Here is a 15940-nt window from a genome sequence, read left to right on the forward strand (position 1 = left end):
AGCATCAAAGGAACCTTCTTTCATTTGGGGAGAACAATTTGATGATAGTGGAGTTCATTTTGAGAAATTGTCCCAGCTTGTCCAAACTGATGGCAAGTTGGATAGGATTTCAAAATAAATAAATAAATACCTGTAGGAGTTGAGGTTATTATCCCGGCTCAAAAAAATCAGATTAGAAAGTATTTATTAGGTATCTACAATGCATGAGGCATGATTCCACTCAAGATTTTACCAAACATGATGATACAATGTTAATTCTGACCCCCTTTTTCACTAAACAAACGTAACAAAACACAGTATTCTATAATAATAAAAAAATTGTGACACTTTTAGACCATGTTTTCATTTATTATTTTATAATATGATTTTAGTGAAATTCAGCACTTACATACATTCTTAAAATGGAACATTATGTATATCCTGTTGTCCTGAAAGATACAACTGTCTTCCTGGATGTCGTCTCAATTTTCTCTCATGATATGCTCAAAAGTGGCAAATGTATGCATTTGGTCGTTTATTTTGAATCTCTTGAAATTTCAACTTAACAATGTACTTCAGCAACAAAATTCAATAAATATTCATTAAGTTTGTACTATGTATCAGGAAATACCTATTCTATGTGCTAGAGATACAACACATCCTCACTCGTTAAGGAGTTCAGAGTTCAATGGGGGATACAGGCAAATAAAACTATTTCCATACAAAGAGAAGTAGAGTACTGTGATTAAGAGTAAAGACTTGTGTTATCAACTAAAGGTAGAAATCAGCCACATGTACTTTAAAACACTAGCCCAAATTGAGATATCCTGTAAGTATAAAATACACACTGCATTTTGAAGACCTCATATAAAATCCATAAAATACCTCATTTTTAAAACTAATTTTTAATACTGTACTGATTATGCTTGAAATGTTATTTGGGATATATTGTATTAAACAAAATGTATTAACACAATTAATTTCACCAGTTTCCTTTTACTTTTTCAATGTATTCTTTCGAAAATTTATGAATTACATCACATTTGTAACTCAGATTTCTATTGGACAGCGTTGGTTTGTATACTGATGCTACTAGACCTTTTGTCTTAAAAACTCATTCTATCACTTACTAGCTGTAAGACCTTAGGCAAGTACTAGTTTGTTTGTTTGTTTGTTTTTTGCTTCAGTTTCCTCATGTATAAGAAGAGGCTGATAACAATTATAGTTGTTTACTCAATAGGGTTGTTGGGATAGTAAGTGAATCAAAACATCTAAAAGGTGACTATTATTAAATATGTAAGCATTAAGTAGTCACATAGAAAGAGTACCTATCTCAGGCCAGAAGAAGTAAACTCAGAGAATTCCAAAAAGAAAAAAATAATAATAATGTAAAAAATATAATAAAAAATATAAAAAATAATAATAAACCTTCAAAGAATGTCAGAAAGCTATCCCACTGTAATAGGAGGATACGAGTATTTCCAAGACTAGGGACAATATAAATAAAGTCATAAAACTTGAAAGAACCAAGGTCTATTCCAGGAACTGAAAGTGGTTTTCAACGTGTAGGATTGCAAACTTCTTCGAAGCAATGGTGGGAAGAGAGACTGAAGAGGTGAGAAAAGCCAGGTCACTACACTGCCCAATACTATTTTAAAGAATTTATGAAATTAGGAATCCCCTCTATCAAATTAACCATATTGTTTTAGGAGAGTCAAAGGAGATACACAAAGAGAAGAAATGAAATGGGAATAAGTGATGTCATGAAGGAGATTACTAAGATATTAATAAAAGAATTTCTGAGTAGTAAGGCATATTACTTCCCCATTCTAACCCTTAAGGCAGGATGCTTTTGATAGCTATCCAGTTATCCTTTTCTACTAATTGAGCCTATTAAGCCAACAAGCCTCTAAAACTTGTACTCATTTAATACACCCACTATAAGCTAGGTTATGAAAATAAATTTTGGATTTTGTAAATTGGGCATGTTCACCAAAATAAATATTAATGCTCAGATTCTATTACGGTAATGGATAGACACCAACACTCATAGGTTCTTTATAACTTATAAGGACAAAACAGAGTCAGAGAGATCTACCTCCCAGGTGAAAGAGAAAAAGTTGAAAGCTCTCAGGAAAAGGTTCCTTTTGTATTAGAGGTATAGGTAGTGTTAAAAGTTAAACTGAGGCACATAAAATTTTTTTAAAGGTTTATTTATGCAAGCCAATTCAAATTGGACAGCACCAAACCAAAAATGGTTAGGAGCTCCCTGATGACAGAAGCTAGGGAAACGGTTTTCATAGAGAAGTTGCAGAAGAAAAACAAATACGTTATTCGATTGGCTATACTTAAGCAGTTGTCCTATATGGAAAAGCGGGCTACTTGTGATTGGTTGTTCTTTTGGGTTTTTTTTTTTTTTTTTTTTTTTTTGGGATTCTGGTGCATTGATTCTGCCTTAGGTTTTGGTTTTCTTAGTAGGCTGCCGAGGCATTAGAGCCACCTCAGTCTAATAGACTCCTTGTTTAATTAATTTTATTGTGGTTACAATGATATATCATAAGGGTATTAAAATAATAAGAAAGGAGACTCTTCTGGAAGGAATTATTGTGGATTAAATTTTAAATATGTTGAATAAGGTAACATTATCAAAAGTGAAATGAACAAATATATGCATATATACTATATACTAAATTTGTGATAGGGTAACCTATAACAATTAGCAACCAGCAATAGTATCTGAAATAATTTTAATTTTGATTGCATCACTTTGTTTTCTCCCTTAGTAAGATTCACTGCTTCGTCCTCAATGTCTTAAACAGCTAGATACAAACAGCAGGGCTATGCCAACATTCTACGACAGTACCAAAGTGCACATTTCCAGTTGATGATATCACAGTAGGTACCCACCCTAAATATCTCTCGATAGTGTGTTATTAGCATATGTCTCAAAATTTGCCATGTTCACCTCTTTGTCACACCCTATCACAGTGTTGAATGTGTCACTGGAAGACCAGCAGTTTTGCCCTTATGTAAGGCACACTCTGTCTCTCATGACAGTAGTGTTGTCCTGTACAGTCTCATTAACAGACTATATTTATCACTCGTTCATGGCTCAACACTACAAACTCCTGCCATGTATGTCTTTTCTTTATGTAAAAAAAAGGTACTTAGCGTCCTTGAGGTTTAGAAATTAATGACACTAATGACATTAATATCAGTATTAATTTTGCAAAGAATAAAATTTTAGCTAAGACTGAGATGCATCTTCAGATGAGTGAGAACTAAAAAGGAAAGAAAAATGTTACAGTGAGTAAATATTACACTAAATCATCTCTAATATTATTTCAGGACTTAAGCTCCTAGGGGGCTATATTTTTACTGACCATTTATTAAATTTCAAACCTAACTGAGATTATTTGGAGAAGAGAGCATGGAAAACCACATTTTGAAAACAATGAGTGATATCAAGAAAGAAGCAGAAATGGCCTCAGTGTTGGGAGAGCATATCGGGGAAATGCTCAAGCAAACAGTGATGGAACGTGACAGAGCTATTAAAATCCAAACCCACACAAACATTCAAATTGTTTCTCATCTGGACACAGTTTCTTCTTCTACTCTGAACTGCAATTACAATGAATGGGCTTCAACCCTCTCAACTGGTGCCCAGTGAGAGAGGCATGTTTATGCTCTCAAATATTTGGGCCATATTTGTTCATATGCTATGGTTTGATGCCCAGCTTTCTTTCTGTGCCATGAAATCCTGGTCCAGGATGAAACTGGAAAAAGATGGTGCAGTGACAGGATGATAAATGAGGTTCACCACGATGAAAGGCTGGGTTGTCCTCTTGTATTCTTGGCAACAGAAACAGATTTACCAACACGTCTGCCCCAAAACACATTCTTCTATAAAGTTTTAAAATCAAGCAGCTAAGGGAATTGTCTGGCAGTCCAGTGGTTAAGACTCTGGGCTTTCACTGCTGAGGGCATGGGTTCAATCCCTGGTTGGGGAACTAAGATCCTGCTAACTGCACAGTGTGGCCGAAAAATTTAAAAATTTAATAAAATAAAATCAAGCAGCTAATAACCACATTGTATCAAAGGGCTAACAGGAAAATCCTCTCTTTTTGTTTGTGCATAGATACCCAAATTCAAAGTTCTTCTTTAGGATGGGGGACTTGTATAGATAAGGATTCTGTTTGTTTGTTGCAATGCTAAACAAATTCATATTCTGAAAATTCCAAATTAAAGTACACACTAGGGTGCAACAATTCTGTTCAGTGAGGGTTCTTTCCTTTCAAACAAGATTTGTCACATTTTAAAATTGAATTTATCCAATGCATATCAAATGCAATAAAATGTACAGACCTTAACTGATATCTAAAAGTTTAAGAATCTGTCTTTTAAGTAAAACCTAGAGCTAACTTCTCTTTAAAAGTAATCTCAATGTGATTGTAGAACTTTTGAAAGGATGTTAATTATGTTAATTCTTTGAACAGAGATAAAATTAAAGTCAAAAAGGTTTTAGTCACAGTAGTAGAGAGGCAGCACCTTCTAACTAGCAGACCTTTAAAATTGACTGTGAGCTAAACTCACAAAGTACAAAACAGCAACCAGTAAATCTGTCATGTGGTTTCTTCATCTCAGTCAGATAACAAATTGTCATCTAAAATTTAATCAACAATGCCCCTAGATTAAACTGAATTTGAAAATTTATTTTGACCATGGAGTCAAGGTACAAGAGTATGCATGCGAATTGTGGATGACTGTGGTAGGGCCGTTAAGATGAGAACCATAGGTGATGGTAATCAAAGGTTTTTGCAGTTCTCCAGTGGGAGTAAACCACAGACTAGGAAGGAATTTGACAGCTATTAAAACCAGGGCTCTGCAGTTGAGAGGCAGCTTTGCTGTTTGGGGAAGGTCTGTTTTCCATGACTGACTGCAGTATGGTTCAAGTCAGAGGGAAAGAAGATCCCTGGAACTCCATCATGAGCGGTGCCTTAACAGGAGCCATACTGGCAGCAAGAAACAGACTAGTGGCCATGGTTGGGTCAGCTGTGATGGGTGGCATTCTCTGGGCTTTAATTGAAGGAGCTGGTGTCTCCTAGACAAGATTTTCCTCTGCCCAATTTCCCAATTATCCTCCATTTGCTGAAGACCCCTTGCAGTGGCCTTCAGCCCAGTTACCATCCTCACCGCTTGGAGACTATGGACAATATCAATAGGATTTCTTTCCCAGGATTTCTTTAATGGAATGAGAAAAGGATTTCAAACTGTTTTTCAAATGATAGGTGGGACAACTATGGCCAAACAGACTATGAAGAGACATTTAGCATCTTCTTCTATTTAAAGGAACATGGGGGTGGGGTTTCCTAAAAGATAATACATTAATTTATTCATATTTGGATTGCATTTGTGATTAAATAAATGTCTAAAATATTTCAAAGGAAACACAATAAGTGCTAGGAAGATGTGCTAGGACCAAATGGCAAGCAGCAATGAAGTATGACCACCATATCCTTGTGGACTTCTCTGCCTGGTTTTGTTCTGTTAGTCAAACAATAAAAAAAAACTCCTGGACATTGCTCTTAAAAAAAAAAAAACTTACTTTAGAATAATTTTAATTTGAAAATAGATTTAGTCTTTCCTTACACCCTTCTAATTTAAAACAAAATAAATTTATATTTCTGTTTTCTCTACATAATTTTCTTGATTCTCCTCTTCCTTTAAATTCTTCCAACATTCACTGAGCAGAACTGGAACACAGCATTCAGATAAGGCCCTGATTCTGCTGTCTCAGTTTACGTTTATAAGCTCTCCTGATTGCTAAGGGTTACAATCTTTGCTTCACAAGGCTCTGCCTGGGTACAAACTGTTCTACATAATGACACTTACTACAGAAGTCAAAAGTAAACACTCAAGTATCATTATTCAATAATCATTTTTAAAATTGCATTAAAAATATCTTGTGTTCTTCAGTTTGCCACATTAAAATGCAGACAGTCCAGTTCAATAAATCCCAGAAGAGTAGTGAGTATCAGAATCTAGTCTCGGTAGAGGGACGTGCACTCCGTCTTGCGAGAGCAGCAGAATCACAACTAACTGCTGAACAATCACTGACAGGAAGACACTGGAACTCACCAAAAAAGATACCCCACATTCAAAGACAAAGGAGACGCTACAATGAGATGGTAGGAGGGGAGCAATCACAATAAAATCAAATCCCAAACTGCTGGGTGGGTGACTCACAAACTGAAGAACAAGTATACCGCAGAAGTCCACCCACTGGAGTGAAGGTTCTGAGCCCTATGTAAGGCTTCCCAACCTGGGGGTCCAGCAATGGGAGAAGGAGTTACCAGAGAATCAGACTTTGAAGGCTAGTGGGATTTGATTGCAGGACTTGGACAGAACAGGGGGAAACAGAGACTCCATGCTTGGAGGGCACACACAAAGTAGTGTGCACATCAGGACCCAGGGGAAGGAGCAGTGACCCCACAGAAGACTGAACCAGACATACCTGCTGGTGTTGAAGGGTCTCCTGCAGAGGTGGGGGGCAGCTGTGGCTCACCATGGGGACAAGGACACTGGCAGCAGAAATTCTGGGAAGTACTTGGCATGAGCCCTCCTGAGTCCACCATTAGCCCCAGCAAAGAGCCAGTAGGCTCCAGTGCTGGGTAGCCTCATGCCAAACAACCAGTAGGGAGGGAACTCAGCCTCACCCAGGAGACAAACACATTAAAGTTTTACTGAGCTCTGCCCAGCAGAGCAACACCCAGCTCTACACACCACCAGTCCCTCACATCAGGAAGCTTGCACAAGCCTCTTACATAGCCTCATCCACCAGAGAACAGGCAGCAGAATAAAGAAGAACTACAATTCTGCAGCCTGTGGAATGAAAACCACATTCACAGAAAGATAGACAAAATGAAAAGCCAGAGGAATATGTACCAGGTGAAAGAGCAAGATAAAACCCCAGAAAAACAACTAAAAGAAGTGGAGGTAGGCAACATTCCAGAAAAAGAATTCAGAATAATGATAGTGAAGATGATCCAGGACCTCGGAAAAAGAATGGAGGCAAAGATTGAGAAGATGCAAGATATGTTTAACAAAGACCTAGAAGACCTAAAGAACAAATAAACAGAGATGAACAGTACAATAACGGAAATGAAAAATACACTAGATGGAATCAATAGCAGAATAACAGGCAGAAGAACGGATAAATGACCTGGAAGACAGGATGCTGGAAATCACTGCTGTGGAACAGAATAAAGAAAAAAGAATGAAAAGAAATGAAAAAAGCCTAAGAGAACTCTGGGACAACATTAAATGCATGAGGCCAATCTGGGCTCTACCAGTTGAGGAACTCAGCCATTAAGATCAACAGAGAGAGCAGCAACCGCAGGGAAATAGGATAAAAACGTTTGAGTCCAGAGATGCCAGAGGGCATTACAATGCGTGAATATTATCTTAGCAGCATGAGGATAGGAAATCAACTCTTCCCCAGATGCCATTTTATGGTGAGAATCAACAGATGGAGGCTAGCCATGAGACTGAGCATGTTTAACCATGGGAGACAGCATTACCTAAAGGGTAGCTGAATTTAGTGCATTATAGGTTAATGCAGAAGATTAGACACAAATAGACCAAAATAAAGTATGTTTTCCCACTGCACAGAGGTAATGACTCAAAAGGATGACCAAATCAGTTAAAAGAAAAAAAATTACGTTTTCCCTGTATATTTAAAGAGAATTATTAACAATTTTGTGATATCACTGCTCATGGATAAATATTTGTTTCAAAATCACTCTTACACTGGAGGAGCTTCAAGATGGCGGAAGAGTAAGACGCAGAGATCACTTTCCTCCCCACAGATACATCAGAAATACATCTACACGTGGAACTGCTCCTACAGAACACCTACTGAACGCTGACAGAAGACCTCAGACCTCCCAAAAGGCAAGAAAATCCCCACGTACTTCGGTAGGGCAAAAGAAAAAAGGAAAAACAGAGACAAAGAATAGAGACGGGACCTGCACCAGTGGGAGGGAGCCATGAAGGAGGAAAGGTTTCCACACACTAGGAAGCCCCTTCGTGGGCGGAGACTGCAGGTGGCGGAGGGGGGAAGCTTCGGAGCCGCGGAGGAGAGCGCAGCCACAGGGGTGCAGAGGGCAGAGCGGAGAGATTCCCGCACAGAGGGTCGGTGCCGCCCAGCACTCACCAGTCTGAGAGGCTTGTCTGCTCACCCGCCGGGACGGGTGGGGGCTGGGAGCTGAGGCTCGGGCATCGGTCGGAGCGCAGGGAGAGGACTGGGGTTGGCGGCATGAACACAGCTTGAAAGGGGTCAGTGCACCACAGCTGGCCGGGAGGGAGTCCGGGGAAAAGTCTGGAGCTGCCGAAAAGGCAAGAGACATTTTCTTCCCTCTTTGTTTCCTGGTGCGGGAGGAGAGGGGATTAAGAGCGCTGCTTAAAGGAGCTCCAGAGACGGGCGCGAGCCACGGCTATCAACACGGGCCCCCGAGACAGGCATGAGACACTAAGGCCGCTGCTGCTGCCACCAAGAAGCCTGTGTGCGAGCACAGGTCACCCTCCACACCTCTCCTCCCGGGAGCCTGTGCAGCCCGCCACTGCCAGGGTTCCGTGACTCAGGGACAACTTCCCCGGGAGAACGCACGGCGCGCCTCAGGCTGCTGCAACGTCACACCGGCCTCTGCCACCGCAGGCTCGCCCCACCTCCGTGCCCCTCCCTCCCCCCGGCCTGAGTGAGACAAAGCCCCCGAATCAGCGGCTCCATTAACCCCGTCCTGTCTGAGCGAAGAACAGACGCCCTCAGGCGACCTACAAGCATAGGCGGGGCCAAACACAAAGCTGAACCTCAGGAGCTGTGAGAACGAAGAAGAGAAAGGGAAATCTCTCCCAGCAGCCTCAGGAGCAGCGGATTAGATCTCCACAATGAACTTGATGTACCCTGCATCTGTGGAATACCTGAATAGAGAACGAATCATCCCAAATAGAGGCGGTGGACTTTGGGAGCAATGATATATATATATCATTGGGAGCAATGATATATATATATTTTTTTTTTTTTCTCTCTTAACTTTTTGTGAGTGTGTATGTGTATGCTGCTTTGTGTGATTTTCTCTGTATGACTTTGCTTTTACCATTTGTCCTATGGTTCTGTCTGTCCTTTTTTTTTTTTTTCAGTATAGTTTTCAGCTCTTGTTATCATTGATGGATTTTTTTCGTTTGGTTATTCCCTTCTTTCTTTCTTTCTTTCTTTTTAAATTATGTAAAAAAATATTTTTAATCATTATTTTTTGTTTTTTATTTTATTAGACTTTATCTTTTCCTCCCTCCCTTCCTTCCTTCCTTCCTTTCTCTCTCTCTCTCTCTCTCTCCCCTTTATTCTGAGCCATGTGGATTAAAGGCTCTTGGTGCTCCAGCCAGGTGTCAGGGCTGTGCCTCTGAGGTGGCAGAGCCAAGTTCATTACATTGGCCCACCAGAGAACTCCCAGCTCCACGTAATATCAAACGGCAAAAATCTCCCAGAGATCTCCATCTCAATGCCAAGACCCAGCTGCACTTAAAGACCAGCAAGCTACAGTGCTGGACACCCTATGCCAAACAACTAGCAAGACAGGAACAAAACCCCACCCATTAGCAGGGAGGCTGCCTAAAATAATAATAAGGTCACAGAAGGCCCAGAACACACCACCAGACATGGACCTGCCCACCAGAAAGACAAGAGTCAGCCTCATCCACTGGAACACAGGAACTAGTCCCCTCCACGAGGAAGGGGAACCAAACAAACCCACTGAACAGAACATAGACACTGGGGGCAGACACCAAAAACAACAGGAACTATGAACCTGCAGCCTATGAAAAGGGGACCCCAAACACAGTAAGTTAAGCAAAACGAGAAGACAGATGAAGGAGCAGCAGATGAAGGAGCAAGGTAAAAACCCACCAGACCTAACAAATGAAGAGGAAATAGGCAGTCAACCTGAAAAAGAATTCAGGAAAATGATAGTAAAGATGATCCAAAATCTTGGAAATAGAATGGAGAAAATACAAGAAACGTTTAACAAGGACCTAGAAGAACTAATGAGCAAACAAAGAATCATGAACAACACAATAAATGAAATTAAAAATTCTCTACAAGGGATCAATAGCAGAATAACTGAGGCATAAGAACGGATAAATGACCTGGAAGATAAAACAGTGGAAATAACTACTGCAGAGCAGAATAAAGAAAAAAGAATGAAGAGAACTGAGGACAGTCTCAGAGACCTCTGGGACAATATTAAATGCACCAACATTCGAATTATAGGGGTCCCAGAAGAAGAAGAGAAAAAGAAAGGGACTGACAAAATAGTTGAAGAGATTATAGTTGAAAACTTCCCTAATATGGGTAAGGAAATAGCTAACCAAGCCCTGGAAGCACAGAGAGTCCCATATAGGAAAAATCCAAGGAGAAACACACCAAGACACATATTAATCAAACTATCAAAAATTAAACACAAAGAACAAATATTAAAAGCAACAAGGGAAAAACAACAAATAACATACAAAGGAATCCCCATAAGGTTAACAGCAGATCTCTCAGCAGAAACTCTGCAAGCCAGAAAGGAGTGGCAGGACATATTTAAAGTGATGAAAGGGAAAAACCTAAAACAAAGATTACTCTATCCAGCAAGGAGCTCATTCAGATTTGACAGAGAAATTAAAAACTTTACAGACAAGCAACAGCTAAGAGAATTTCAGCACCACCAAACCAGCTTTACAACAAATGCTAAAGGAACTTCTCTAGGCAGGAAACACAAGAGAATGAAAAGACCTACAATAACAAAGCCAAAACAATTAAGAAAATGGGAATAGGAACATACATATTGATAATTACCTTAAATGTAAATATATTAAATGCTCCAACCAAAAGACACAGACTGGCTGAATGGATACAAAAACAAGACCCGTGTATATGCTGTCTACAAGAGACCCACTTCAGACCTAGGGACACACACAGACTGAAAGTGAGGGGATGGAAAAAGATATTCCAAGCAGGTGGAAATCAAGAAAGCTGGAGTAGGAATTCTCATATCAGACAAAATAGATTTTAAAACAAAGACTATTACAAGAGACAAAGAAAGACACTACATAATGATCAATCCAAGGGATCAATCCAAGAAGAAGATATAACAATTGTAAATATTTATGCACCCAACATAGGAGCACATCAATACATAAGGCAAATACTAACAGCCATAAAAGGGGAAATCGACAGTAACACAATCATAGTAGGGGATGTTAACACCCCACTTGCACCAATGGACAGATCATCTGAAATGAAAATAAATAAGGAAACACAAGTTTTAATGATACATTAAACAAGATGGCCTTAATTGATATTTATAAGACATTCCATCCAAAAACAACAGAATACACATTCCTCTGAAGTGCTCATAGAACATTTTCCAGGACACATAATATCTTGGGTCACAAATCAAGCCTTGATAAATTTAAGAAAATTGAAATTGTATCAAGTATCTTTTCTGACCACAACACTATGAGACTAGATATCAATTAAAGGAAAAAATCTGTTAAAAATACAAACACATGGAGGCTAAACAATACACTACTTAATAACCAAGAGATCATTGAAGAAACCAAAGAGGAAATCAAAAAATACCTAGAAAGAAATGACAGTGAAAACACGATGACCCAAAACCTATGAGATGCAGCAAAAGCAGTTCTAAGATGGAAGTTTATAGTAATAAAATCCTACCTTAAGAAACAAGAAACATCTCAAATAAACAACCGAAACTTACACCTAAAGCAATTAGAGAAAGAGGAACAAAGAAACCGCAAAGTTAGCAGAAGGAAAGAAATCTTAAAGATCAGATCAGACGTAAATGAAAAAGAAATGAAGGAAACGATAGCAAAGATCAATAAAATTAAAAGCTGGTTCTTTAAGAAGATAAACAAAATTGACAAACCATTAGCCAGACTCATGAAGAAAAAAAAGGGAGAACACTCAAATCAACAGAATTAGATATGAAACAGGGGAAGTAACAACTGCCACTGCAGAAATACAAAGGATCATAAGAGATTACTACAAGAAACTATATGCCAATAAAATGGAAAACCTGGAAGAAATGGACAAATTCCTAGAAATGCACAACCATCTGAGACTGAACCAGGAAGAAATAGAAACTATGAACTGACCAATCACAAGCACTGAAATTGAAACTGTGATTTAAAATCTTCCAACAAACAAAAGCCCAGGACCAGATGGCTTCACAGGCGAATTCTATCATACAATTAGAGAAGAGCTAACACCTATCCTTCTCAAACTCTTCCAAAATACAGCAGAGAGCAGAACACTCCCAAACTCATTCTACAAGGCCACCATCACCCTGATACCAAGCCCAGAAAAAAAAAGTCACAAAAAAAGAAAACTACAGACCAATATCACTGATGAACATAGATGCAAAAATCCTCAACTAAATACTAGCAAACAGAATCCAACAGCACATTAAAAGGATCATACAGCATGATCAAGTGGGGTTTATCCCAGGAATTCAAGGATTCTTCAATATGCGCAAATCAATCAATGTGATATACCATGTTAACAAATTTAAGGAGAAAAACCATATGATCATCTCAATAGATTCAGTGAAAGCTTTTGACAAAATTCAACACCCATTTATGATAAAGACCTTCCAGAAAGTAGGCATAGAGTGAACTTACCTCAATGTAAGAAAGGCCATATATGACAAACCCACAGCCAACATCGTCCTCAATGGTGAAAAACTGAAACCATTTCCACTAAGATCAGGAACAAGACAAGGCTGCCCACTCTCACCACTATTATTCAACATAGGTTTGGAAGTTTTAGCCACAGCAATCAGAGAAGAAAAAGAAATAAAAGAATCCAAATCAGAAAAGAAGAAGTAAAGCTGTCACTGTTTGCAGATGACATGATACTATACATAGAGAATCCTAAAGATGCTACCAGAAAACTACTAGAGCTAATCATTGAATTTGGTAAAGTAGCAGAATACAAAATTAATGCTCAGAAATCTCTTGCATTTCTATACACTAATGTTGAAAAATCTCAAAGTGAAATTAAGAATACACTCCCATTTACCATTGCAACCAAAAGAATAAAATGCCTAGGAATAAACCTAATAAGGAGACAAAAGATCTGTATGTAGAAAATTATAAGACACTGATGAGAGAAATTAAAGATGATACAAACAGTTGGAGAGATATACCATGATCTTGGATTGGAAGAATCAACATTGTGAAAATGACTATGCTACCCAAAGTAATCTACAGATTCAATGCACTCCCTATCAAAATACCAATGGCATTTTTCACAGAACTAGAACAAAATATTTCACAATTTGTATGGAAACACAAAAGACCCCAAATAGCCAAAGGAATCTTAATGAAGAAAAACAGAGCTGTAGGTATCAGGCTTCCAGACTTTATACTACAAAGCTACAGTAATCAAGACAGTATGGTACTGGCACAAAAACAGTAATATAGATCAATGGAACAGGACAGAAAGCCCATAAATAAATCCATGCACATACGGTACCTTATTTTTGATAAAGGAGGCAAGAATATACAATGGAGAAAAGACAGCCTCTTCAATAAGTGGTTATGGGAAAACTGGACAGCCACATGTAAAAGAATGAAATTAGAACACTCCCTAACACTATACACAAAAATAAACTCAAAATGGATTAAAGACCTAAATGTAAGGCCAGACACTATCAAACTCTTAGAGGAAAACATAGGCAGAACACTCTATGACATAAATCACAGCAAGATCCTTTTGGACCCACCTTATAGAGAAATGGAAATAAAAACAAAAATAAACAAATGGGACCTAATGAAACTTAAAAGCTTTTGCACAGCAAAGGAAACCATACACAAGACGAAAAGACAACCCTCAGAATGGGAGAAAATATTTTCAAATGAAGCAACTGACAAAGGATTAATCTCAAAAATATACAAGCAGCTCATACAGCTGAATATGAAAAAAACAAACAACCCAATCCAAAAATGGGCAGAAGGCCTAAATAGACTTTACTCCAAAGAAGATATACCGATTGCCAACAAACACATTAAAGGATGCTCAACATCATTAATCATTAGAGAAATGCAAATCAAAACTACAATGAGGTATCCCCTCATACCGGTCAGAATGGCCATCCGCAAAAAGTGTACAAACAATAAATGCTGGAGAGGGTGTGGAGAAAAGGGAACCTTCTTGCACTGTTGGTGGGAATGTAAATTGATACAGCCACTATGGAGAACATTATGGAAGTTCCTTAAAAAACTAAAAATAGAACTACCATATGACCCAGCAATCCCACTACTGGGCATATACCCTTAGAAAACCATATTTCAAAAAGAGTCATGTACCACAATGTTCATTGCAGCTCTATTCACAATAGCCAGGACATGGAAGCAACCTAAGTGTCCATCAACAGATGAATGGATAAAGAAGATGTGGCATATATATACAATGGAATATTACTCAGCCATATAAAGGAACTAATATGAGTTATTTTTAGTGAGGTGAATGGATCTAGAGTCTGTCAAACAGAGTGAAGGAAGTCAGAAAGAGAAAAACAAATACCTTATGCTAACACATATAAATGGAACCAAAAAAAAAAAAAGATCATGAAGAACCTAGGGGCAAGACATGAATAAAGATGCAGACCTACTAGAGAATGGACTTGAGAACATGGGTATGGGGAAGGGTAAGCTGGGAGAAACTGAGAGAGTGGTAGCGTATATATGAACATATATACAATACCAAATGTAAAATAGATAGCTAGTGGGAAGCAGTCGCATAGCACCGGGAGATCAGCTCGGCGCTCTGTGACCAGCTAGAAGGGTGGGATAGGGAGGGTGGGAGGGAGGGAGATGCAAGAGGGAAGAGATATGGGGATATATGTATAACTGATTCACTTCGTTATAAAGCAGAAACTAACACACCATTGTAAAGCAATTATACTCCAATAAAAACGTTAAAAAAATCACTCTTACATATTTAAAGAGATGGCTGCCAACAGTATTATGATTTTTTACCTAAGTTCTTTCCATTCTAAAAAACTCAGAAACTGATTCTTCAAGTATCTCTTTTGGATTTCTTTGATCTTGAAAGCTTGGTATTGAAACACTTGAAGCATCCTAATTCTTTCAGCCTAAATGAATCACATAAAATACAAATAGCTATCAGTACCTTGCCAAGGTCTGGCATTTACCATGTGTCAGATGCAAAGCTGGGTATAAGAATCTCAATGATGAATCAGTTACAGATGTTGTCCTCAAAGAAATTACAAGAAAAGATAGATAGAAATAGGATGCTGTTGGAGGCATAAGAAAGCATTAAATTCTCTCTCAGAGGAATATGAATAATTTCCAAATGTGGTTTATAGCTATTACACATGTCTGGAACTAATCTACCTTGAAGGTCATTCAAGGTAGAGGAAATAGCTTGAACAACAATACAAAGGAGTTAGACAACTTATCATAGTTTAGAGATCATCTTAGTCAGTTCAAGCTGCTATAACAAATTACCATATCCTGGGTGGCTTAAACAACAAACATCTATTTCTCACAGTTCTGGAGGTTGGGAGGTCCAAGATCAAGGTACCATCACAACTGGCATCAAGTGAGAGCCCACTTCCTGGTTTGCAGATGACTGTCTTAGTCTCTCCTTACATGGCAAAGAGCAGAGAGATAGAGAGAGTAGTTCTCTTGTCTCTTTTTATAAGGGCACTAATCCCATTCATGAGGCCCCACCCTCATGACTTAATTAACTTAATTAACTCCCAAAGGTCCCACCTCCTAATGCCATCACATTGGAGGGTTAGGATAGGTGAATTCTGGAGGAACACAAACATTCAGTCCATATCAGGGACCAAACTATTAAATATGGTAAGGT

The 15940-nt window shown here is 38.6% G+C and overlaps 1 protein-coding gene and 1 pseudogene across 2 annotated transcripts in view; one reads left to right on the forward strand and one right to left on the reverse strand.

Annotated features, from left to right (window-relative positions):
* The window catches only part of DPP10 (dipeptidyl peptidase like 10), a 689759-nt gene that overhangs the window by 381338 nt on the left and 292481 nt on the right, over nt 1-15940 (reverse strand). The gene's annotated exons all lie outside the window — the stretch shown is intronic.
* On the forward strand, nt 4726-5201 carry LOC132495401 (mitochondrial import inner membrane translocase subunit Tim17-A-like; annotated as a pseudogene).

The sequence above is a fragment of the Mesoplodon densirostris genome, chromosome 8 (genome assembly GCF_025265405.1).
Source record: "Mesoplodon densirostris isolate mMesDen1 chromosome 8, mMesDen1 primary haplotype, whole genome shotgun sequence".
Taxonomy (NCBI): domain Eukaryota; kingdom Metazoa; phylum Chordata; class Mammalia; order Artiodactyla; family Ziphiidae; genus Mesoplodon; species Mesoplodon densirostris.